Source organism: Melospiza georgiana, chromosome 4 (genome assembly GCF_028018845.1).
Source record: "Melospiza georgiana isolate bMelGeo1 chromosome 4, bMelGeo1.pri, whole genome shotgun sequence".
In the NCBI taxonomy this organism is placed as follows: domain Eukaryota; kingdom Metazoa; phylum Chordata; class Aves; order Passeriformes; family Passerellidae; genus Melospiza; species Melospiza georgiana.
The window spans coordinates 57,973,816-58,000,418 of NC_080433.1; the positions used below are offsets into that span (position 1 = coordinate 57,973,816).

The 26,603-nt window shown below is 35.5% G+C and overlaps 1 protein-coding gene across 3 annotated transcripts in view; it reads left to right on the plus strand.

Moving 5' to 3' along the window:
* Positions 1-26,603, plus strand: part of KCND2 (potassium voltage-gated channel subfamily D member 2) — a 266,352-nt gene that overhangs the window by 3,686 nt on the left and 236,063 nt on the right. The gene's annotated exons all lie outside the window — the stretch shown is intronic.

Sequence of the window (26,603 nt, forward strand, 5' to 3'; positions counted from 1 at the left end):
TACTTTATGAGTATGTGTGAGTTATCAGTGGATTTTTATGGAGTACTGTCTTTGCTGGCAGGCCCTGTTACAGTGTTACTAAATTATTAATGTTTATAAGGAGAACCAAAGTGCAAGATTTTAATTTGATCAGTATGTGGGTCTGCCATTTTGTTTTAAGTCTTGTATTGATGTAGACCTGGATATTGAGTTTGTTATTACAAAATTATTTATTTTCATGAAAATTGTATCTTGTCTTTGCAAAAAAATACATATTTGTGATTTTATTTAAGACACTGAACACATTTCCTTTGATTTTCATGGACCTATAACTTTTAAATTATGAGTGTCAAGCTACATTGACTGGTGACACACTCTGGAAAATGATCTGAGGAAGTGTGAGACATATGACGCATCAAGCATGTGTCTTTAAACAATTCCAGTGGCAATACAATTTCTTTCAGAGAACAGGGGTTAAAAAGTGTCACTGTTGACATTAGAATGCAATGAATTTAAATGGAAATATGAGAGAGAGTATATTTTATGAAGTCTCTGATACCAGTGTCTGATCGTATCAGCTGATTCTCTGCACCAAGTTATAAAATGCATTTTTCTGTAGTTACAACTGGGATTTAGAAGGTTGACTAATTTGAGATAAAAATTTTTTCCCTATTCTTAATTTTGAGTTGGATAGTATCTATGAAACTGAAAATTTGTTGTTTCATTGCAAACTGACCAGCAATTTAATAATTGCAGATACTAAATGACAAACTTAGCACTTTCATTAATGCCAAGCCCATCATTTTATTAGCATTTTGCCATATCTTGTTGGGACTGTTGAGATTTATGAAGCATGTATAGCTTTTAAATTTAACAAAATGAAAGTGCATTATTAAACTATTATGAAAAACTTGATTTATTATGTGCGATAGTAATTTACTTGAGAAATGTGCATACAAAATATTGAAAAAGATAAAAGGAATGTCTTAAGCCACCATTTTTTATACAAGGCTTTTATCTTCAGTGTGATATAACAAATGAAGATAAATATAGTGCATAGTAAATATTTCATACTTCTTGTAAGGGCAAGTTATGCTAAAAAGGAGTGACAAGAGCTTTGGGGATTTTAACCCGCCTTTTAGGTTCCTGGGTGGTTTTTTTGTTTTCATTTTCTCTTGCTGATGACAAATGAAGGGGCCCACTTAGCAGAAGAAACGAGTTAGGCATGGTAACTAGATCCACATTCCTGTATTTTCTGATGCTGATTTTTAACCATTATTTTTAATTAGAACAGTAATGTTTTCAAGAAAGAATAGACTGATACTTTAATATAAAATAAACAGAAGCTGATGTATGGTTTTTTTGGTAACAAAGTGTACTTTCTGAGTAAGTTGTTTCCATGCTCATGCACAATGTGGAAAGTACTTGTCCATGGTACTGAACAGAAACTTGTCTTGTTTTGTGCCCAAATTGCAACTGATTATTTCACAGGTATGGTATCACAGCTGGTGTTGATACGATTTGTTTGTTTCTTTGGCACACACACACACACACACACACACACACTCTACATGAGTAGTATTCTGTAATTCCATGTTTTGAAGTATTACTCTGAGCAAAACCTTCAAAACTACTGCTGTAATTTGAACATAATCTCAAATTTCTTTGAATTGAACCTAAGATCCTCTTCTTAAGCATACAGTGACACTGTATTTTGGTCCCAAGTGGAACATAAAGGGTTGAAGAGAATCCTCTCACGCTTGACTCCTTTTTTCAAGGTAGTTGAACAGAAAAAGTTTTGAGCAGGTTGAACAGAGATCCAAAATCTCACCCTCAGGACTTCATGTATGATACAGGTTCAGATATGACAGACATCTCTAACTTTTATGAAATCTTTAATCAGTGCATTAGCTAGATTATGTCCTTTTAATAACATCCTGATAACTTTGTAAAGATTATATTTAAATGTTAAATATATATATGTGAATAATTTATTACAAATTAGCATAATAAAAAGCTTTGAAATCTTTTTAGTTGATGGAATAATTATGCAAAAGGAGAGGGAAGTTATAGGGAAAAGCATCAAGGGTCAGTGAAAGCTGATTGTAATTAGTACTGATACCTTTTCTATGTGCTAAAGCTTACCACCTCTTTACTAATACAGAGCTCCTGCTCATTTTAACTTTAGTTTTAGCTGAATCAGGGGTGTATAAATGGACTCAATAGGAACAACTTCTCCCATTTAGAAACAAAGCTTGATGAAGTCTTAATGTTTTAAATGACAGTAGCACACAGCAGGATATGTGAAATACTACAAAAATTCATGAAAGCTAATAGTGAATAATAGATTAACATAAAATTGAGTTTTTGAGTCTTGGTGTCATTGTCATATTTTTCTAGATAGCAAGGGTATTGAGTAAGCGACCTTTGCAATTTGGGGAGTTATTACCTTGGAAGCAGAGCTATATTTCTCAGTTCTGCATGATTGCTGAGCAATTAAAGTGTCTTTAAAAAACATAGATTACATTTTCCTTTGCAAAGTGCTAGTGACTTCAAATACTACTATATTTTTGCCTCCAAGGATATTCCAGCTATTAACTGCTCTTCACTGCTCAGCTCAAGTAGTACATGTAGCTGGAAATTTTACATGAAAGAGCTGAAAAAAAATGAAAAGAAGGGAAGAAAGGAGCAAAGGAAAAAAGAGAACATGAGAAAAATAAAGGCAGAGAGAGAAAGAGAAGAGGAGGGTGCCTCTAGAAAAACAGCATGCACACTTCCAAAAGCTGAACTGTCTGATTTTAAACTTCAAACTAGTCTTTTCTCAGGATTAATCATAGCAGAAGTTAAGTAGAAGTAGGAAGAGAAAATAGAATAAAATTGATAGAGGTCGCAAAATGTTTTATGGAGATCCAAGATAATAGCGGAAAGCATAGAGGTCAAGTATCAGGTTAGTGTGAGGATGACAGAGAGAAGAGCTCAAGTCTACTGAACTTGACTGGCAGACCTCCACAGGGGCTTGTGAACATCTACACCCATAATGACAGTTCTGTCACTTTCTGCTGTCACCTTATATCATGGCAATCTAATAAATTTCCATCTGCCCCGTCAGGAGCCAGCAAATAAGCTGGAATAGCTGGTAAGGTTTTGATGGTGTAAGGATATTGTGTGTTCCCAAGTCAGCCAGAGCTATAGTGTAGTTTGTGTTTTATGAAGATATTACACCTTAAATAAGGAACCTAGTGCTCTTCTGTGAATAGTTTTAAAGCACTCTCACTGCTATATTAAAATTCTATTTTTACAGCCTTTACATTGAGTAGCTTTATCAAGTCACACAATGCTTCAGGATGAGCAGAATACTTCATGAAGGGAGGCTTAAACTCGACTACTCATTTATTTGCTTTCATTGTAAAACTAGAGGTGTGTCTTTCAGAAAAGATAAAGCAACTATTTGTTTTCATTATTTCTTATTATAGCCCATAATGTGTGAGGAAACCCACTTAAGATATATCAAATTCTCTGCAGACTTTAAAATAAACAGATGACTAGATGTGATAACAGAAAGCCTCAAACATTGAACAGGGGAAGAGAGCAAAGTATTTCCTTTTCCTGCACATTCATGTTCTTTGCCATCTTCAGTCCTTTTTTCATTCTTTTTTCATTACTATGGGTGTATTCTATCTATTTATTTTTTCTGTTATTTATTCCATCTGCCACTTCCTGGACTTTTCATGGTTGGGGTTTGTCTACTGGTTGACACCTTTCCTCCCTTCTTCAAGATAAGGTTAACATTTGTAGTAAGACTCTGCTGGCTTTATTTTTTTTTCTTCTGCTACTTTTTTCCAGATTCCTAATTCATCCTTCACTACTACATCAAATCTTTAGTTTATCATCATTGTCATTCATTTGACCTGAACTTTCCTCAGAACAGATCTTTTGTTCTGACCTTTGTTTGATAGATTGTTCCTTATGAGCATCATAAAATTTCCACATCATCACTTTTTTTCTGAAATACTACACATATTCTCTTTTCTCACCACTGTGCCATTTTCAGTGTGTTTAGTTCCTTAGAGTCTCTGCATTTAGTTTGAAATAATCTCTTTAGAACTTCTAATAAAAAAATTGAGTTTAGTAAAATCTGACAAGAGAAAACAAAATTCAAAATCTTTGTTTTATGAAAAATTTCATTAAAAGTTTGGATTTGTTCTTATGATTAGTGTTACAAAGGTAGAGATTCACAAAGTTAGAGTATTATTGCTGTATCTTGTACATACATATTGCTCATTCATTTTTTGTTTGATATTTTCAACCCAGTTTCAAATAGAATTTTTCTATTTTTGTCTTTTTATATGCAACCTAGTGGATTTTGTATTTTACAAATGCGTTTGATGTCTCAAACTATTTTCTCTTCACAGCAGAGACATTTAGCCTATATAACAGAGGAGGGACAAAGTGTAGTTGTGATCACCTTCAAAGTACATTACTAGAGATTCAAAAAGGGCTCCAGGGAGAATCTGTTATACTAAGGGTCATTTTGATAGCAGTAAAAAAAATTTCTTTGTTCTGTAACAAAAAGATTACTGAAATTGTATTGGGCTGTTGTTGCTTGACAGAGAGCAGAGTAATTGTATTCTTATTTAGTTGCACTGGGGACCAGCTTTCATCTTCAAAAAAAAAATCCTGAAAATCTCTTAGAAGAAAAGGACTTAGCTTGTTTCACTCATTTGTCTTGAGCCTGAACTTCCTTAGTTCAGTTATGAAGAACATGAAGGTGGTGCTTAACAAAAAGATCTTTCTGCTCAGGATCTAATGTATTTGCTCCTTTGGTAGAAACAGATGGAATTTTGTTTCCTTTTTGTTACTTTGAGACAAGAAAAAGAACAATTAGATTACTATGGACCTGGATGTAGCATAGAAATATTCTTAGTACAGCAGAACTAATCATCTCAGAGAGTAATTATGACTAGTGCCTGATCTATTAACTAGGGCCTATCATTCAAGTAATCATCAGTGAATACTGTCATTTTAGTAAAATCTTTAAGTGATCAAACCCAAGAAGTTCAAGCTGAGTGATGACAATCCATGACTCACATCATTGTGCCTTTGTCTAAAATGAAAAATTTGCAATATAAAAGCCACATAAATCTATGAATACAGTATTAGAAATAGTGCCTGCCATGCAAAAACATATCTGGAAATGGAAACTGTATTTCTGAAGAGGGGAACATAAATACCACAGAAATAAAGCGACTATTCAAAATAAGTTCAGAACATCTTGCAACTTCAGAGTGACAATTAAGTTTTCAGACATTTGAAAGGCAGTCTAGTGAGTTGCTCCTTTTACTTGATTTTTTGTGACATTACATTCCATTGGCAGAATTTCATAGTATTCATCATAGTAAGCTAATTATAGAAGAATCTGGTTCATCAGGGGTTAAGATTATAGATCGTTCTAAAGAGGGAGTATAAATTAGAAATACAGAAATTGTATTCATTAGAAACCTGACAACAGAGCTGACAGAGTGATGGGAAAGATTCTGTATATTTCTGAATCTATCATTTATTGGGCAATAGATAGGAGCACAGGTTTTTCTGGAAGACATAGTCTTTAAGACTTTTTTTTTCCTTTTTCTGGATTGATTTTATGGTGGAGAAAATGTTTTGAATATATTGGCAGTACTTTAAAATGATAGCTCTACCCTACACTTCCTGGAACAATAATAGTCACCATGCTTGGACTTCAACTCCTAACACAGTTAGGAGCCCTAATTTCTACCCCTATTTCTTAATATCTTTTCTTATGAAGCACATGATTTTGATCTACTTGTGTCTCTGGCAATGTTTTATAAACGTCTTGTGAAGTAAAATCCTGGGGTTTGTTTTGACAAAAAAAAAAATCAATTTTCACCAAAGTACACAATGAAATTTACATTATATTCACAGCATAGAGTTAAATACATGTGATTTGAGATGAAATAAAAAATAATACTTTTGACTAGACCATCTGATGTGTAACAGGTATGAGTGCCCTGCAGAAAAATCCTGGAGACAAAAACTTATTCAGGTATCTGACTTTTGAGGGCTCAGGTTTAAACATGAGTACCTATGAAGATCATGTGATCAATGCATAAAAAGAATAAAATATAACAGGATTCATCTCTATTATAATTCAAATGAGACTGCACTCCTTTTCTCATAGCAGCATAGACACAAATTATGCATTATTAGGAAATACATCTTAATGCACCTAGTTATCAGTACACCATTCCTACTACCATGAGTTCAAATTCTTGTAGTTAAATGCATTGGCAAAAGCTAATAAAACAGTAAAATACTGCTATCTTTCTGATTATTAAAGATACAATGATATCAGTCATATAAGCAATTGTATTTTTTGTGTTTAGAAAAGTAGTTTCATTTCTTATATTCCACTGTGCAGTGTTGTTCCTTATCTGCAGATTTCCATCCTGAAGGTGAAAGCATTAGGAGCTACTGTGTAAATGCACTTAATTAGAACATGAGTCTTCAATTAGAGAAAATGTGAGGTTGCTAAAAAACCTCAAAAGATGGTTTGAACAAAGTAAAATTTAGCATATTTAAAGTATTTAGGAATAGTAGTTTGCATTTGATCCCTGTTTTTTCAGTTTCATCTGTGTTACTGGTTTCTTTGATCTGATTGGTTTAACTGAGAAATCAAGATTCATATCTGGGGTTCATTCATTTATAGGGCCCAAACAATACAAGGAAGAATTTAAAGGCATTTGTGTGTCTGAAGATGAAGATACGCATTCATCTTGAATTTCACCTCTCAGAAGAGGCTTGGGTGTTGGAAACACAAAGGAGAGTAGCTGAAGCTAGGAACCCAGTCACCTCAGAAAACAGGTGCACAGGAGTAACTTCTAGGATAAGTATAGAATACTGTACTCAGATTTTGGGTATGTCCCAGAGGCAGCATCAAATGCCCCTATCAGAATCAAATGGATCCTGCTAGGGTTCAGGTCTTGTTAAAATAGAATATGCCCTATTTTTATATAATACTGTAGCAAGGAGATAAGAATGGTGTGTTTATGGTATGCTTAGGAAAGAAGAATGAGTAATTCAAGAAAAAAAGAAGGGTAACTGAAAGAGTAATGTAAATTATCCAAGGAGTACATTTCTTGATCCTAATTTTCTGTCTCTGTGGTTTTCAAACCAAGAGTTCAAGATGAAAAGATGTGTAAGAAATGGAAGCTATAACATGTAGATATTATTAATAGAAGCACTTTTAGAAACAGTGTGAAAAATTATGAAACAATGCCAGGTAGGTGATTCCATTTTTCAAATAAACATGCAGTCTGAGGATTTATTGGTTTCAATAGGTCTCATATTTAGCATATACACAGTAAGTTTGTTAAGATGCTGATGTGTGGTAAGAAAAGGTAAAAGTTAATTCTCAGTTTTGACCACTGAAAATTCATCCCCTTCTCTAGTCTGGTGGAAAACACTTTTATTTTGTGTCTATTTGATTTTTAAAGGGAAACTGCTTGTAGATATATGTAGGAGGTTTGAGAAGTACTTTGCCTGCCTTTGTGTTTCTCTTTATGCCGTAATATGAACTTTGTAAGCAGAGTCTGCAGTTCTGCTAGTTAATTTTTACCTTAATCTCTGTTCCTAAATGAAGCATATTTAAAGCACATTTTCCTGTTTTTTTCTTGATTCTTTGTAAAAAAAAATATTTCTTGAGGTAAGCATCTTATATCACAGTTCGTTCTCCTTGAGGATGCATTGTGATTTGTGCCCTGATTTTAACCGGATGGTGTCTAGCTCAGTTCTGTACTTGCTATCACTTGCACTAAGGCTTTATATCAAAAAATAACATATGAAGAAAAAATCCCAATATTGAGAACACTTGTATATTTTTCTAAAATATGATCTGTTACAATATCCGCATTAAAACAGAAATATTATAAAATATGTATCTGTAGAAATAAATTTATCTGTTTGATTATTGAAGGCTCAGTGTCCTTAGCTAAGACTTCTTATAGCACAAAAGGCAGTATAAACTTCTAGGATTTTATTTAATTACTCTGAGTACTGTAGTAAATTAAAATAAATTAAGCATGTTTCACTACAGTTTAAATCTTCTAGATTAAGAGAATTAATTTTAGATTAAGAAGTAACTTAATCTAAAATTAAGTACAATTAAGAAGTGAATCTCCTTAATGGTATCTGTAGTAGCCTAATTTTAGGATAACACATTAACATGCTTTAATTAATTATTGTTTTGGATAAAAAATATTTTGAGGCCAAACCTTAGCTTTTTCAAATGTGTATCCAGAGATATAGATTTTTTTTCTATGAATTATACTGGCAGATTCTCAAAATATTTTGGCCAATGCACAGAGAGCAGTCTTTCAAATTATCACTTGAAAGCTTAGCCATCCAGGCATTCCCTGTAAATGGCTGAGAGTTAGACTGTAAGGTTGTGAAGGAATTAATTTAGGATTGTGTAATAGCTTACAGTCCGAATGTGCCTTTTGCATCCTAACTCACTGCTTCTTTCAGTAAGATGAATCAAGAGAGGTTTCTGTATGAGCGCATATGTAATGTGAGTGGGATCCTTAACTTTCCATTGTTGTCACTATTCATATACCCCTTTTTTATAGCCCAAAAGAGGAGTTTTATTATTGTGTTAGTGGCCTTACTTTAATTTTCTGTAACTTTTATCTCTTCCCCTTGCAGCCACTTAACAATTCCCTGAGCATCCTTATCAGCTCTGGGCAGCAACCACTGCACTGTGCGGAGTTGCTTAGGAACAAAATTGATGCTCTTTGACATGGTGGATGACAGCTGCAACACGCTGGTTCCTAACTCTCCTTCCTACAGAGGAATAAAAAGCACAGAGGTTGGAGAAGTTTTCCAAATCTGATTGTGAAGAGCCTATATACTTTTTTGGTTTAGGGCATCTTCATTGTTGGTATGCAACAGGTTAAGCATTGTGGCCTTTCTATTGAAGACACAGCAGTATCAATCTTTAGTAACAGCTCTTTTTAACTCTTTGTAATATAAATACCACAATATCTTGTACCACTTCTAGAATTGAGAATTTTTAGTTTTTCTAAACTTTTTGGTCTGGTTTGTAATTGATGCATTTTTTTACATCAGTTGATGAAATCAAATTTGAAACATGGATATAATGGACTAGAGACAGGAGAATTGGGCAAACAGAGTATGTACACCCATTCTCACACACTTAGCAAGAACTATGCTTGGAGCTGTCTCTTGTATATATTTCATATGTATGTATATAAAGTGAAACTTTCAATATTGTAAACTCTAGACTGTTTGAGAATTTAGGCAGAATTTGCTATTTTAGCATCTGAATGGAAGCTTGAAAGAGTACAGATTGGAGCTTTCCCACAGACAGATAGTTTAGAGTAAATCTGTCCACTGACTGGCATAATGATTTGACATGCTCAGTATTAGTTATTTTCCAAGTTAAAGGGAATCTCAAGTTTTATCTGATTTGCTTGTGAACACAATTATCAGCCTACAGTATCTGTCAAAAGGTGCCAAGTTTTAGAGTTAAATTTTATAAAGGAATCTCCTTACAAAAAAAATCCCCAGGTAATATGGGATATGTATGCTGTCCTTCTCAGACTATGTGCTACTTCTGACACCTCTCTCCCTACATCCCATCACAGTCAAATCACTGGAGAAGTTGCAGCTGCTGAAAGGCTGCAACTGTCATCATTCCTTTAGCCTACAGATTCTTTCCTGCAAAGCTTCAAATTCTCAAAGTTTAGTGCATTAAATAATTCATGGAGGAAGCAATAGCAGTGTTGCTGGTCGTGCTGGTGAGCCCTTCAGCACAGCTCAGCCTCTGCTGCACTGCCAGGCTCCCTCCTCCTCTGGGGACAGGCACAGCTGCAGGCCAGAGATGCTGCTGACTTCTTGTGTCTGGCACAGATGACCAATGATTTTAAAATATAGACATCTTTGTGCAACAGTGGACATGCAAGATAAAATCCTGCTTGTGGAGGGGGAGAAAGGAACCAGTTTTGTTTCAGGTCTCTACAAGACAGAAAAGAGTGCCTGGAGTGAGCTGCCCAAATCCCTTTGGATGCTGCTTCCTTCTGGCAACTGGCTGCCCTGAGCCCTCTTCACACCATGAGTACAGCACAATGTCTGTCAGGCAGTCATCCACAGAGTGCATTTACAGTGTGCTGGGCCATGCAATAGCAAAGAGTTCTGGGGTCTTGCTGCACTTCTCCAGACTGCATGTCAGCTTTCCCTATTATTCTATGTGGTCAACAACATTTAGTGTGCGCTGCTTCCAATGTCTCTGCAAACAAATTAAGTAAATACAGAGAAAAGCGACAGATTATCTGGAATACTGGACAGAAAAATGGATGGAAATATGGATTTAGATCCACATAAATGGTTTTGAAATATATCAAAAGGCTGAAAACAGATTGGTTTAGAGACTCTTTAGTCTCTCTCAGTGGTGTATCTTCTGCTTTAATATACTTTCTGATACCTGTTTCCTAGCTCGCTAGCTATTCTCAGAGGTTCCCTTGTTTTCAAAGCAAACAAATCCAAATGCAACAGAAAAGTTTCCTTAAATAAACCTTTCATATTGTCTGTACATAGTTCATTTCCCAGTCTCTATGTTTGTGTGGAAGGATATAGGTATAGAATTCAGAGATCAGATCTTAGGTGTGTGGTTTTTAAAGAAGACAACCAGAACATAAAACTATTTCAAAGGAGACAAATAGGACATGCTGTACAATAGAATTATTATGGAAAAATCTGGAGGTGGAATTCCAACTTATTTCTCTGCCAGTTGCTTACTATCTCTGGGAGATATTTATAGGTCTTAACTTACTCCTCCAAAAGTTAAATAGTTCTGAAGTAGTCATCCTTTTCTCACTTAGGAGATAATGAAGAGAAGCAGGCGTCTGGATGTGCTCATTCCTCTGCACTGAGTATAAATGAAATTTATTATAATTATTAGAGACTAAATACCAAGTGGAAACGGATGAGATAAATCCTAAGCTCTGTGGGTAGTTGGTTTGATCAACTCTCCTTATTCCCAAGTTATATAATTGTGAAAGGCTCATAGCATATTCCTTTCAAAGATCATAGCAGAATACATGCTTGGCATTTGATGGCAATTCCCACTTCACTAAAAGGCAACATATCTGCTACATTTGAACTCAGAATATTCTTGCTTTGTGTAACCCTGAAGACCACTTCAGTGCTTTTGCAAATCTTTTGTCCTTTTCCAAACAATACAACAAAAATTTTAAATTTTAAGAAAAAAGAGATTTAATGTTTGTGTTAGAAGAAGTCTCTAGAAATTTGAAATAAAATTTAAGTATTCGCTTTAATTTTCTGCAGGAAAGACATCATTCTTCAAATAGCAATGCTTGTGATTTAAGATATGGAGAGCTTGAATACCTTGATGCCCTTCAAAGTATTAAACTGTTTCTGTTCTTCTGAATGGGAAATGTAAAGACCAAGCCACATGGTGGCTTGTTAGCTGTTTCAGCAGTGTTCATTTCTAAGTGTCCCAAAGGAGATGTGTCAGACATATCCCCCCCTGCCACCGTTCCTCCAGGAGGTCTCAGAGCTCTAGACTGCAGTTAGGCATTGCCAGTACATAGCTCTGAAGTAGACTGAAAATTTTGGAGGCACACTGCAATAAATTTCAGCAGGGACACTCTACTCATTGGCGAAATCATTTTCATATTTAATTCAATTTAAAAACTATAATTTTCTCTAAAGCTGCCTCCAGACTGAAGTACTCAGAACCTTAAAAGCCATGACAGGGTAGTATAGTCAAAGCTGCTTCAGAGTTTATGTCTTTCTCATTTTCCTTCTGAACTTTGTTCACTTCTCTGCAAATCATACCAATCTCTCTGGTAAGGGAATTCTGTAATTCGGTATGAAGTCCTGTTATCAACAAAGATTTGGTTTAACTCATTTTAGTTTGTCTTCATGATCTGCTTTTCCAGAACAGCAAATCTCAAATTTGCCAGCTAGTCGAGTTCTTTACAAGTGTGAAATAACATTTCCTTCAGTATGTTCCTTTTTTTTGTGTATGTAAGAGTTCATGAAATTTTGCTCTTTTATGCATTAAGTGGCGTATTATTTTTTTTGTGTCTGTGAAAAGAGGTGAATGAACTACAGAAGAAACAATATTTCCTCCTTTATCCTCCCTTCACTGGCCGGCTGTATCATAAATTTCCAAAAAAGTTTTTTAAAAAAGTGCTATCCTACCTAACTATCAAAACATTGCTTCTCCTTTGAGGGGAAACAGTGGTTATTTCATAATTTGGGTAACAGTTTTGATTTAATACTTTTTAAAAATAGTTCCCCTCCCATTTGCAGTTCAACCTAATGCTTTTGAAAAGCTAGAAGAGTGATGATAATGATGGAAAAGAAACTCTTTCTTAAGCTTCTTGGTTACTTCTAAGTTGTCCTTGGAACAAATCCTGGTATGAAGACAATTTTTTTACATACTTCTGAGATTTGGGGTTATATTTTTATTATGCCAACCCCTTTTTCTCTGCCTTTCAAAACAAATTGAGAGCAGGGACCTATGAAGCCAGTCTGCAGAGAAATTATTTACATAACTAGTTTGCTAGAGAGAAATAGATATAGATGATGTCAAAAACTGAGTTGTTAGTCCTTCAGTAAAGCAGCCTGATAGTGGCTGGTGTTCTGCACCAGGATGGAGTGCTGGGATGTGAGGGGAGAGAGTGAAGATGCAGGATTTTTCCTGAATTTTGACAAGAAAGATACAACAACAAATGACTTAATAAAATAGATGTTTTAATAACATAAAGAGGAATATAGTTATCAAGTCAATCTCATACCCCTTCAGATGCTGGGAACTGTGCATTTGCTTAGCATTGGATGGGTTGGGGGGATTTCTTCACAACATGCTGCATAGAGCCTGTGCATGCAGAGATCTCTCTTTTGGTTCTTTGTAGTATAAAATAATTTTATTTATTTATTGTAATAAACAACTCTATTTAAAAAGGATATTTTAATGATAACTTCTTGCTGCACTCTTAGATAAAGGCAAGGTCGTACAGATGGTGTAATCAGCAGTAGAGTTACCTGCAGGATCCTATCTTACAGTGATCTGGGCAGGTTTATCCTGCAGACAATGTGTTTGTACAACAGAGCACAGCCTGAAGGCTAGCGTGGAAATTTAGCATGGTCTGCTATACTTGCTGGGTTTCACTGTTATGTGAATCAATTAACTCTCCAATGTACTGTGGTCCTTCAGGCAGGTTCACTACAACAGATTTGTGGTGTGAGATAAAGAAAAATACACCTGTTCACAAGATTTCTTTACTGTAATATAAAAACTGGTAACTTTTAGTGATTATGGTTACTGACTTTGATCAGAGAATTATAAAAAAGCTGACAACTTTTGCAGTCAGACAAAAGGAAATATCACTCCTATTTTCCAAAAGGAAAGAAAGAAGGATGTAGGGAACCACATCCTCCTAAAGGTGAACTTTACCTCTGTGCCTGGGAAGATCGTGGAGCAAATCCCTATGGAAGTAGTTTTAAGGCACATAGAACACAAGGAGGTATTTTAGGACAGCCAACATGGCTTTCTTAAGGAAAATTGTGCCTGAACAATCTGGTGGCTCTCTGTGATGCAGTGACTGTGACAGTCGTCAGGGGAAGACAGACCAATGTTATCTACCTAGACTTCTGTAAGGCCTTCGACGTGGTCCCATACAACATTCTGATCTCCAAATTGATCAGGCATGGACTTGAAGGGTGGACTCATCCATGTCATGTCCTCATGGATGAAAAGCTGAAGGTGAGCCAGCACTGTTCACTCACAGCCCGGAAAGCCAGCTGCATCCTGGGCTGCATCCAAAGCAGTATGGCCAGGAGGGCAAGGGAGGGGATTCTGCCCCACTGCTCCACCCTGGTGGGACCCACCTGGAGTGCTGCATCCAGCTCTGGAGTCCTCAGCACAAGAGAGACATGGACCTGTTGGAGAAGGTCCAGAGGAGGGTCACAAAGATTATCAGAGGGCTGGAGAACCTCCCCTATGAAGACAGTGCAGGAAGAGTTGGCGTTGTTCTGGAGAAGACTCCAGGGAGACCTTTTTGTGGCCTTCCAGTACCTAAAAGACCTTATAAAAATGAGGGAGAGTGAATTTTTACAAGGACATATAGTGATAAGATAAGGAGGAATGGTTTTAAACTAAAAGAGGAGATATTTAGGTAGATGGTAGGAGAAAATGGTTTACTGGGAGGACAATGAGGCATGAGAACAGGTGGCTCAAAGAGGTTCTAGATGCTCCATCCCTGGAAGTGTTCAGGTCTGGATGGGGCTGGTCTAGTGGAAGATGCCCCTGCCAAAGGCTGGGGGTTTAGATTTGCATAATCTTTAAAGTCCCTTGCAACCCATAGTGTTCTGTGGTTCTAAGATAATATCAGAATAAGTTGAATATGTTCAAATAAATATCTAAAACTTTTTCCCAAAGAAACCTCCTATTTCCTCTCAAAATTTCACAATGAAGCATCAAGAGCTTTTGCAATTGCAAGGTAATAGAAAATCTCTTCAGGAGTCTTTGAACTTTTTTTCTTATGTGAGATTTTGATAAAAGTAAAATGTAGTTGGAAAATATAATTTATGAATTTCCTGTTTCCAAAAATACATGAATGAAGCCCACTTACTTTTTATGCATTTTCTTTTAGAAATGTAGAACAAAAGCCTAAAACATTTGGCTTGTTTGATTCAAATTGCTTTTGGGATTTCAGTTCAAAGCTATTTTGACTTTTCATCCATTCGTACAACGGAGAATGCTTTCAGAAAAAATGCTATAATTTCATTTAATGGTGAGAGGCTATAAACCAAACATGACTGGTCCATTTTTTTTTGTCTCAAAAAAACAATTAGAAAAATTAATGGCAAGATATCCACCAGTGCACATCAAAGAAAAAGGATATAACTTCTACCTTGGGTAGAAATTACAGATTGCTGATGGTATAACTGGTGTAGTACCATGGTGTTCTTCCCTTTGCTTATGTCCTAACCATGTCATTAATTTTCAGCCACAGACAGGGCTTTAGTTTTACACTAATTCATCTCCTTCACCTCCCCCTCTCATGTTCTCAGTTAATGGAAATAACTTAGCTGTGGGTCCGATCAAGCTTAGATTAGGAAGATAGGTTTTATCCCTAAAAACTTCGTAAAGAATTGTGGACAATGGGTTCATTAATAGCTATTGTTAAGTACCTTAATTAAAGGTTCAGAGTCTCCAAGAATATCATAGAGCTTGAATACTGTGCAAACAGGAAAACAGATGGTTTAAAGTCACAAGTAGTTCTTACAACTCTTACTTTCTTCAGCTATTTATGTAATCAAAGGTCATAATCTACAAGGTGATGAGAACTTTTGTCAGCTGCAGAACACAAAAATGTAATAAAAATTTCAATGTAAGGTGCATAAATGCTGAGGTATCTGTAGGCCCCTGAATGCCTTGCAGGATTTAGTGCTATTCACTTGATCCAAAGCCCATGGAAATCAAATAGTCTTTGGTTTGACCTGAGAGGGCTTTGCATCAAGCTTTTGTATAAAAACATCTAGAAAGATATTGACCAGGACAACAATTACTTTCTTGAATTATGTCAAACTGTAAGGATTTTATCCCAGACCCATGGGAATGTTAATAGGCATTCTTCCAATAAATGTATTGCTCTCAGATACAGGGTGAGAAAAACAAATTATAGAGTTTAATTAAATGTACTTGAAGCATAGTTTCATCAGCAGGAAAACAGTAAGATAGTACATTCCAACTTCTGATGTAACAGGTTTATCTACTTTTTGTCAGGAAAATCTTAATGGGAAGTAAATTATACAGCATCTCCTCTGTAATATGGATGGGAATTATGGGGCTAATACAGATGTTGAGTCATAGATGAGATCCCACCTTGAGTATTTCACAGAAATAGTCATAATCAACAATGGGAGTACAGAATTTGCTCAGTTTCTTACAGCTAAAAGGAGAACAAGTTGGTATTTTTTTCGTTGACTTATCAAAAGCCTTGCTAACTCACAGAAGCTTTCAGACAACCTTGAAAGTATATCATGCATTAATATCATAAGAGAACATGACAGACAGAGCCCGATGTAGCTAATTTTGGACTGGTATAACAGTGCTATTTAGAGCAATAAAGGTTTTATCTCTTGGTTGATCTGTTTACTGAAATAGTCAGTGAAAAATGTGTCATATATTACATCTCCTCATTATTCTTCTGGCATAAAGGACATTTGAATTGATAGTTCTGCCTGCATTTTGGCATTGTCCTGCTAACTGTATTAGGATAATGTCATATACTGTGCTCAGCAATGGTAAGGCAGCACTGTGTCCAGTTCTGGGCCCCTCACTATGATGCCTTGAGAGGCTACTTGGAACAGAGGCTCAGAGGCTAGACAGTGTTAAAGGAATAAAGTAGGTATTTATTAAAAAGACCTTCAAAGGATACACCTTGGGCAGTACAAGAGCCTGGCCGTGGCTCCACCCAAGATGGATGCTGGGTCACGAGTTTTCATACTTTTAGAAGTTTTGGTCCATTTACGTATTGGGGTTAATTCAGGTTATGCAGTCACATCCTTCCAGATTGCTCTCCTCAATTCCCTGTTGTTTATACTTTTTGGGCCTGAGACTGCAATGGTGTCCTTGGTTCTCAGGCTGGGAAAGGGTTGTTTTGTCTCCCTAAACTGTGAAGAGAACTTGGTAACACTTTATATGAGGTTCAGAGTTATATTCTAATTCACAGTAATATTCTATATTCCAGAGTCTGGAAAATATGAAAGCTAAAACTTAAGATATCAATGACAAGAAAAACATTGAGGGGCTGGAGCATGTTCTGAGAAGAGCCACAGAGATGGTGAAGAGTCTAGAGAGTGAGTTACATGAGGAACTGCTGAGGAAGCTGGGGTTCTTTAGCATGGGGAAAAGGAGGCTCAGGGGAGAGTCTTATTGCTCTCTACAACTACCTGAAAGGAGGCTGCAGCCAGGTGGGGGTTGGTTTCTTATTCTAAGTAACAAACAATAGCACAGGAGCCTCGAGTTGTTCCAGGGGAGGTTTAGATTGGGTGTAGAAAAAAATTATTTACTGGAAGGGCTCAAGCATTGGAATGGACTGCTCAGGGAAGTGGTTGAGTCACCATCCCTGGGCTGGTAAAGACTGGCAGATGTGGTACCTGGGGACTTGGTTTAGAGGTGAACACAGCAGTGCTGGGTTAACAGTTCAACTCAATGCCTTAGTGGACTTTTCTAACCTAGATGATTCTTGGGTCCTGAATGTAAACTAGGTATAAAGAAAAAAACCCTCATTTCTCTAACAAGAATCTGTCAAACAATCAGTTAAAATGAATTACTGGCTATGACTTAGCAACAGCACAATGGTTATTATATGGACTTATGTGCTTGCTTGCCTTTCCAAATTAAAATCCATTGCTCCTAGTGATCATCACACTTCTGTAGGTTCCTCCAATACATGATAACCATTAGACAAATAATTTGTTTAATGAAAAACAAATAAACTTGCAGTTAATTTTTTTCTGATGTGAGACGTGAATGCCAACACACTGAAAATCCTGTAAAGACTGAGAGAGAATAGATTTTATTCTTGGGTGTTATTCCATTTCAGAGAACATTGCAGCTTTGTTGACATGAATGCAGTGCATGAATGACTTTATGCATATTCACAACTGTTTCCTGGAAGGAAATGGCTTATTAAACAGTAATCATATAGCATGTGTAAATGAGTTTTGTGCATAAACATGTATCTGTATCCTTATTGCCTGAGATTAGCTGTTGACTAAAAAAGTTTTTTTGCTGACATTTACTCTTACAGAAATTTTACCAATCATCTTATGTCTGATTTCCTTTTCTGCCAAAGAAATTTCTTTTTCCTTATCTTATTGTAAATTACGGCGATTTTTCTCTGTTTCCCTTGAATCACATACTTGAAAAAAAAAAAACAACCAAATTAATTTAGGAGTGTCTAAGTACTACCCAAGGTGAGATGCTCAAATATATATCTCTACTTTTACATGAGGTAAATCACTCTTTAGACTCAATGACTGCAACCTGAGCTTTAATACTAACTCATGTACGAAAACCTACATGCCCCAAAAGTGTCTTCACTTTCTACTTGAATCCCATTTCGGGAGAACAAAATGAAATGGTTCTGATGTCAGAGCCAAAAATTATTTCTCTTTATTCCTTTTTATTCCCTGTTCAGATTTGGGAGTCCTGCTCTGTTTAATGAACTCATGCAATTTAACTGTTCCTCATTTAATTTTCAAGCTTCTTTGTCCAAGGTGCTTTTCCCTAATGTCCACTCAAACAGAGTGACAGCAACTTGCTCAGGAGAAGGGTATTCAGAATATATTGAACAGGTCACCTCAGAAAAAATATATTACAGTTATAGTGCAGTAGCCTCTGTACATGTATATGAAGAGTCTCAGGTAAATATTTTTCTGCTAGTTGAATAAATAGAGGAAAACCATAAAAAAACTCCAAAGTTTTACATCTTCTTTCCTTGATAGTGAATTTAATAAACAGTGGAAAACACAACTGAAAATTTTGTTCCAACATATAAAATACTGCTAGAAGAAAATAATGTACACAAATATTATGAAACCTTACTACAAACCAGTGAAATGAAATGAGAGAACCTACAGTGAATAAAACAAAAGAAATATGCATTATGAACACTATGTCTTGTGATAAAAAAGGCCAGTAGAAATGACAGGAAATACTGTACTTGCTGTATTTGAAAAATATTGGTAAATATTTTGTCTTTTTAAATGTAGAAGTCATTTCATGGTTGTTTCTTTTAACTTGTGAAACTCTTATTGATATAATAAAACAAAGGAACATTTTTTACCTATGCATTTTTTATTAAGCAGTAATATAGATAAATGGGTAGAAATGAAATTATTTTTACCAGTGTTTGTGTTTGAAGACAAAGCCCACAGGAGCTAATGGAAAGGCTTTCTTTTTCTTCAGCAGGTTTTACATCAGGATTTTAGTTATGTGTTATGGTATATAATGTAACATTTCTATAACATTAGTTCATACCAGTGGGAGCTGGAGTGTCAGATTTTTCCCTCATGAAATCCAAAGTAGAAGTTGTGGCCTGTTCTCCTTATAAAAAAAAAAGGCAACATTCTTATGATAGACAGGTGGAAATGTTAATGAAAACAGAAAACACTTGTAGAATTTTCAGTTTTTTAAATATTAAATGTGTCATGGAAAGGTTTACTTACTTTATGGAATGCACTTTGAAATGTGTGTCTCAGCTGTCAGGTTGGGACATATCAATGTGTAAAAAATGCAATTACTCTTTGGGGATGAGGTGAACTCTAATAGTTGGATGCTGTGCAAGCTTCTGAGACCAGACACCGTGACGATTTTGTAGGCATCTCATTAACGAATTGTAGTGCTGCAGCATGCTCTGCTTTACTTATTTATTGAAGAGATAATGGGAAATAACTGGTTTCTTTGTGAAGTCATAAATAATATGACAGAAGGATATTAAATGCACTGAGATGTGACAGAGAAACTAAAAACTTGTGGGGTTTGGTATTTTATGGCCCCAGTTCTCTTTTACCAGTACATGTAAAACCAATAGATATGTTTTAGCTGGTTTTGTGAACAATTACCAATTTAGTGTGCCAGCTACTGACAAATGGGTGTCTTAAATCATAAACAGTATCTCAGTTTTGCTATTTTGCCATAACATACAGAAGTTTCTAAGGAATAAATTTTCCTTCTCTTTTTTTCTTTTCCCTTCAGGTATTTTTTCCTTTTTTTTTTTTTCTAAACAGCAATAGTATTTTTCTGTTTCTAAATTTCCTGTGTGAAATATTGGTTCCACAAGTCTGAACATTTTTGACATTCACTCTTTGCATACTTTGGTGATAGTCTTGTCCTGTAACTGCACAAAAAATTACATGCAAGGTCCACTGTGGCTTCTCAGTACTTTGCACTCTTGATTAAAATAACAGCTAGTTTTTTTTTCCCTCTGTGTCTGTGTGCTTGTATTTGAATTAAAGAGAGAAAAATGGGTTTTATTCTGAAATAGAGACATAGCTCTGAGATCCAGGTTTAGGTAGCACTGTCCTCTTCTGTCTTCATTGCTGTTCTTTTCACTAAGAGATTTATCATGCAATATATTGAGAATTTCCTGATAGGCTGTGGTGACCAAAGAAGCAGCAATCTCATTGGTAGCCTTGGATTATTTCTGAGTATCATGACCCCACAATTCTTCACCTTAGGTTTGTCTCTATCTTTAGCATGAGGCTACTATAGAAGGCAGAGCTTCACAATGATGCTGCAAGTTTTATTTAGGTTCCTATATCCTGTCCATCTTCATGGTACCAACCACCTATATCATAAACATCATTCTAAAATTTGAACAAGTTATTTTTCCTGGAGCAATAAGCGTTTCCTCTGGGTTGGTAGTTTAGGGATTGCTAGAGCAGGCAAATGTTGAAGTCACAAATGTGTGGATGTGAGCCACTATGCCAGCCATGAGGATTTTATGGTTTGTAGTGTCCATTACCACCTTATCTAAAGACCAAGCTCATCTTCCAAAACATGACCTTTCTATTGCAGGAGTTCCAAGCATTTTTAGAAGGGGTGCTGAGGCTTGTTATTTTTGCTTGCTTAGCCCACGTACAAAATTTTATAGCAGTGTAAATCTATTGTTTCACAAGTGTCTCCTAGCTTGCAGTAATGTGAAAATAGAGTGAGGCCTGATCTGCCATGCTCAGCCTTTGCACTGCCAGCAAAATGCAATTTTAATTCATTTGAAGTAGGAAGTAGTAGGAAATAGGAAACAGAAATGCAACTCTATAGCATCAAGTCAATAAAACTTTAAGGTTGGAAACCTTAATTTCTGTCAACCCAATTTCTGTCAACTATTCTAACTACTATTTGATGAATACTAATGTAATTTAAAATTTCTCTTTGGAGCCAGCAGTGTCATAATGACTTAAGAAAATTTTCATTGAGCAGTGGAGTGGACTTGGAAAAATTAATTTCATCTACAAAAGTTCAAGTAACAGAGAAAGCTCTGGATGAAATATTGAGTTCTGCAAAAACAAGTTGGGGTCAGTCTTTCTTATAAATTTTAGGAAACTACAGAATACTTGAAGTTAAGGAGATGACACTCATGTTGTGTTCATATTTGTCCATTTCTGCTGGCTGTTTCATAGGGACTGGTTTTATAACTAACCTTTCCTTCTTTGTGAATTTTGGATCATTCATCAGAGAAAAATATCCTCAAATTACTCTGTTTCTTAACTTGGGGGTCTAATTTTGATATTAAATGTCATTGTAATTATCTTTTTTCTACTGTTTGGGAGGTCTCTGAGACACAGAGACTTTAACAGATTATTTCTATCATCAATCCATTCATCTAAGCAGCCACACATGGACAATCAAGGACAATAAATGGAGACTCTTGCCTGGAGTTTCTAGCAAGGGAAGCAATAGATTGTGTCACTGTCATAATTTACCACAAGTGGCTTGTGGTAGAATAATTTTGCATTCATTACATTCCATGTTTAATAATATTACAAGGTATTTTGGCAGATAACTTTATGTTTCAGAAAGAATACACTTAACATAGTTTGGTAAATTCTAGGCCAATTTTTATTGAGAATAATACTGAATATGCATTAAAATGCCATAAAACAGTTCTGTTCATCAAATGTAGGAGATCTGCATTAATCATATCAAGTATTAGGTATATTTTAATATACATTTTGCCTTTTCTTCCTACTGAGATTGTAGTTATGAGCACAGATAAAGCTCATATTCATAATGTTGTGTTAATCTAATTTCCTCTGAGCAGTTATAAGTTTTGAAAAAGCTGCTTGCAAAAAAAGGGAATGAAAATATTTTTATGTGGCAGATTTTGCTATTGCTTGAATGACATGAAGTATAAAGCATGGCTCAAGCTTTTCTTCTTAAAGTGCATTGGAGGAGTTTTTGATTTTTTCAATATATATTGTGTATTAAATATGCAGTAAACACTTATCCATGGACCACCTTGTCAGGAAAATTTTTAAATACATGTAGGTTAATTTTGAAAGTCAATAAAAACATGTTGCTTTAATATTTTCTCAGTTATGTATAGAAGACTACAGTTGAGAAAAGAGTGTCTAAGATTGTTATTAGGCTGTTCAGCTGACTGGTGGGATCAATCTGTTTCCAGTCCCAGGAAGAGATCTGATTATCAGGAAGTACATACGAGTCCCTTTTTTTGCCTACTGCAACTTTTTCCAGTTCCTTAAGTAGTTAATAGAAAAGGGCCCTAATTAAAAAGATTCCTCCTTCCCTTTCTAGTGCAGAATTGTTGTGTCAGAAAAGCCTGACACCTTCTGCTCTGGTGGGAGGAGAACATAGATTGCAAGGATTCACAGGATCTTAATCTAAAGGATGTGCTCAGTTTATGTTCCCAAGTAGTGACATATTTTCCTACCTGTAATAGATGCTTATTCCTGCCAAACAACTAAGACTCATCCCATTTTCTTTCCTGAAAACTTTGCAGTTCCTCATGCAACTATTTTCAGAAGACTACACTACCATTTTCCTAGCTCTTTCTTAAAAAAACACAAAAATGGAAAACCCCAAAGACACAAACAAGCCATGTTTGAGGTGTCTCAAAGCTAATGTAGTGCCTATTTGAATTTTTCTTCTTTACACATGCTACAAGAGTTATATGAGATTGTAGTATATATATTTTAGCTTATAAATACTTCTCTATGTACAAGAATATTCTAGTTCTGAAATGTGCTGCTACTAATTTTTTTCTATTTGCATCTTACCTTTAGATTAGATTACCTTTAGATTACCTACAGAAATATTTATTTTCTGCTTTATTTTCCCCAACTAATTTCAGCAAGGCTTCTTGTATATGTAAGGACTCAGAATGTAAGGGTCTCTGTTTCCAGATTCTGACTGAGACACTAGCTAAACACCAACGTCTTTACCTTGAACATCTCTCTTTTCTTTGAAATTGGCAGGGAGCCCAGAAGTTTTCTTGATCAAAGGCATTTCATGATTTTTTAACCTACTTTCATGCCAATTTGTTCTAGTAATCCTAAAATTAATCAAAACCTTTTCCATTGTTTAAAACTAAAGATAACATTATTACAAAATAATTTTATAGTATTTTGAATATAAATTAAATTGACTGTTAATGACAGAAAAATAACTACAGTTAAAGCTGTGTCCTTAAGGCAAATGGTAAGTAAATTAGTGGCAAATTCAAAAACCATTAATGATCCTGTTGGCTTCATAAAGAATTTTACTTGAAAAAGACTTCAAAAAGGAGTAAAAAATAGATATTCTTAGAAGTATAAATTGCATCACAGTCCAATCTTCAGTGACAGCAATTATCAGATTTGGGCAAAATTTGTGGGAAAAAAAATTGTGAAAATACTTGACAAAGAAGTATTTTATGATCTACATTTCTTTTTAAAGTTTTCCTTCTGAATTTTGTAATCTAAAACATGCATTTCCAGAAATGCTTTTTTTCCCCACAGATAAGCATGTAATGGCTTCCTCATTTTATATCCAGATTATTGTTTTCTGGAATTCTGTGTAAAATTGAAAGGAAAAATCAGTTCTGGAACTGAAGAGAAAAAAACCATTGCCAAATGGTGTAATGGGGAGAAAAAATAACTGAGTAATTTCAGACGAAGAACCCGTGACCCAAAAGCGTAGCTGAAAGCTGAGGTACGTGAAGAAGCCTTTGCTGCAAGAACATGGAATATCCAAAGGGATTTTTGAAGCTGCTGTTTCTCTCCCAATGACCAGAGGATATGGACTCAGTGCAGGGCAGTAGCGGAGTCAGCAGAAGGGCAGTGTCAGCAGGTGGTGCCCTTGTCCACTGTGGGTCAAGTTCCTGTTGCTTTGGTGTGAGCGAATGTTTCATCTTTGGAAGACGGGAAGAGCTGTTTCAGTTCGGTGCCATGCATGAACAAAGTTCCCATTTTCATTTTTCATTGGTTTCTAATCACTGAACTTTCCTGAAAAGAATTTGCTTTCCAGGAGCCACTCATCATGGTTGAGATTCAGGGGACAAAAGAAACATGTATTTTTACTCATTAAGTGAGAGGAGAAAGATAAAAAGCAACACTGTTTTGGGTAGAAGAAACCATGGGAACCCAAAGTATCTGTCTGGTTTTAGCAGATTGATGCCATTAAATATTTGCAAGGGCTGTTTCAATGCTTGGTCTTTCAAAGCACTGTGAGTAAGGTATGAAAAAAACCCCAAAACAATGCCTTCTACATAGAATGTTCTGCAAGAAGCCTAGCAGATTAGTCCGTGGAATTTTTTAATGTCAACTTACTCATGAATCACATAACAACTACAGTATTCATCAGACATGGTCATGACTAGGAAGACCTTAGAAATAAAATAGAGGGAATAAATGTGATGAAGAATATGTTTACTAAAATTGTGCAAATACAGAAGAGCAAGATTATATATAATGTGATTATATATCAAATTACATGTCAGCTAAATGATAGGCCAAGCTAAAATATTTGAGTTTAAAAATCTAAAAGTAATTTTTTAATGACTTTATTTAAATGTAACAACTTTGAACATTTTGCATGGTTTTACAATTTTCAGCTTTGCTATTGTAAAATATATGGAAAAAACTTGCATCCAAAAAATGGTCTGACAGTGTTAGATTTTTTGATTATGAATGCTTTAGCATTTCACTAACCCTTATTTTCACCCTGTATTAAGAGAGTTTATAGTTCTTAGGAAATCCGCCTTTTCCCTAAGATTTTTGACAAAACAGAAGCTCACTGAGCTCTGCAGAATCTCACATAATAGATGTTTAAAACTTACTTTTACTCAAGGGCATACCTAGGCAAATTCATTGAAAAGAAATTCACTGATGTTTGTAAGTACATAGAAAAGCAATCTACTTCATAAAATCCCTGAACTGAAAATAGATGGAAGATGAGACACTATTAAGGGAAAGCATCAAATATGTTCCCTCTGTTTTTACTCTTTCTATGTAGTCAATAATGGCCACAACATCCTGGCCTAGATATATCTTTGATCTGACACAATGTGTGAATTCTTGAGTTTTTATGTCACATCAAAAGCAATAGAGCATGAAATTGCTATGTTTTGTGTAGGTGCACCAAGCCTATGTGCTATAGGAATAGAGATTCCAAAATTAAAAAAACGTCCCTAGTTTTACTCTCTGAGTCACCAGAAGTCTCAAGACATTCTAATAAAATAGTTTGCATTCAACACATAGTCATCACATTGTCTCATCATAAATTTCATATCAACACAGAACTTTTGCCATGAAGTTTCCAGTTAGCAATATACATGTTTCTTAATGCATACATAGTCTGAGGAATTATTTTTGCTTTAACTAGAAGTTATTATCTGTGGCATTTCTATTTTTATCAAGAAGTTAAGAGGAGTATTGGATAAAAAAACAGGTTATAGATGGATGTTACAATGAAAAATGTTTCTCAGTTCTCAACCCTTTTTTCCAGTGATTTGAATATCTTGCTTCTGAAGAAAGTTGCAATAAATGTCTTTAAAATTAAATAGCTTCAATGCACATCAGCAATGTGTATGTAACTTTTTTTTGTTTCGAAATCTATGAGAACTGTGTTAATGCTTGCAATTATAAATCCAGCAATTTTTAATATCTGTTTAAAACACTTTCATGAGTTAGAAGCTTTTAACTTCTTAGGAAACTTACCTTTAACATTTTAGACTAGGGAATTAGTAAAATAAGTAACATTTCATTGCAGGATCTTGTTTTTACTGTCATAATTTTCTAGTTAGAGCAATACATCATATGGATACTGGAAAGAAGATTGTTTTAAAGACTCTTATGAATTACCAGACATGTAAGTAAGTCTTCTGATTCTTTTGAAGTCCCCTGACTGTCTCTTTAATCAGTCACAAGTTGGAGAAAATCTAATTTGTCATTAAGCCCACAGGTAGCACGACATTGTAGGGGATATAGTCTTACAGCACAGCATATTATGTTCAAAAAGCAGAATTGCAGGATTGTGTTAAGGTTAAACCAGACCTCTGGAATTTTGTCAACCCCTCCTGCTCTGAGGAGGGTCAGAATCATTTCCAGCCAGCTACCGAATATCTCCAAGGGTGGAGATTGCTCAGCCACTTTGGGAAACCTGCTCCAGTACTAGAATACTCTCATGATGATTTTTATTTTCTTACATTTAAAGAAGTTTCCTATCTCAGTAGTGGCCTACCACCACTTGACTTTTCTCCAGAGAAATAGCCTGGCTCCCTATTCTTAACTTTCACATTCATCAGTTGTTTGTATGCATGGATGGGATGCCCCTGCGTATCTTCACCAGGATGGACAAGGCAAGCTTCTCAGCCTCTCCGTGTAGGTCACATGCCCCAAGCACTCCTTCATCCCTAAGGCACTGAGCTCCACTCACTTCCACATGTCCATTGCTGGGTGTACCAGGGAACTCAGGACTGCACCCAGCACTCCAGCTGTGGCCTCTCCAGTGCTGAGGAAGGATCACACAGCCATCCTGCAAGGTTAAC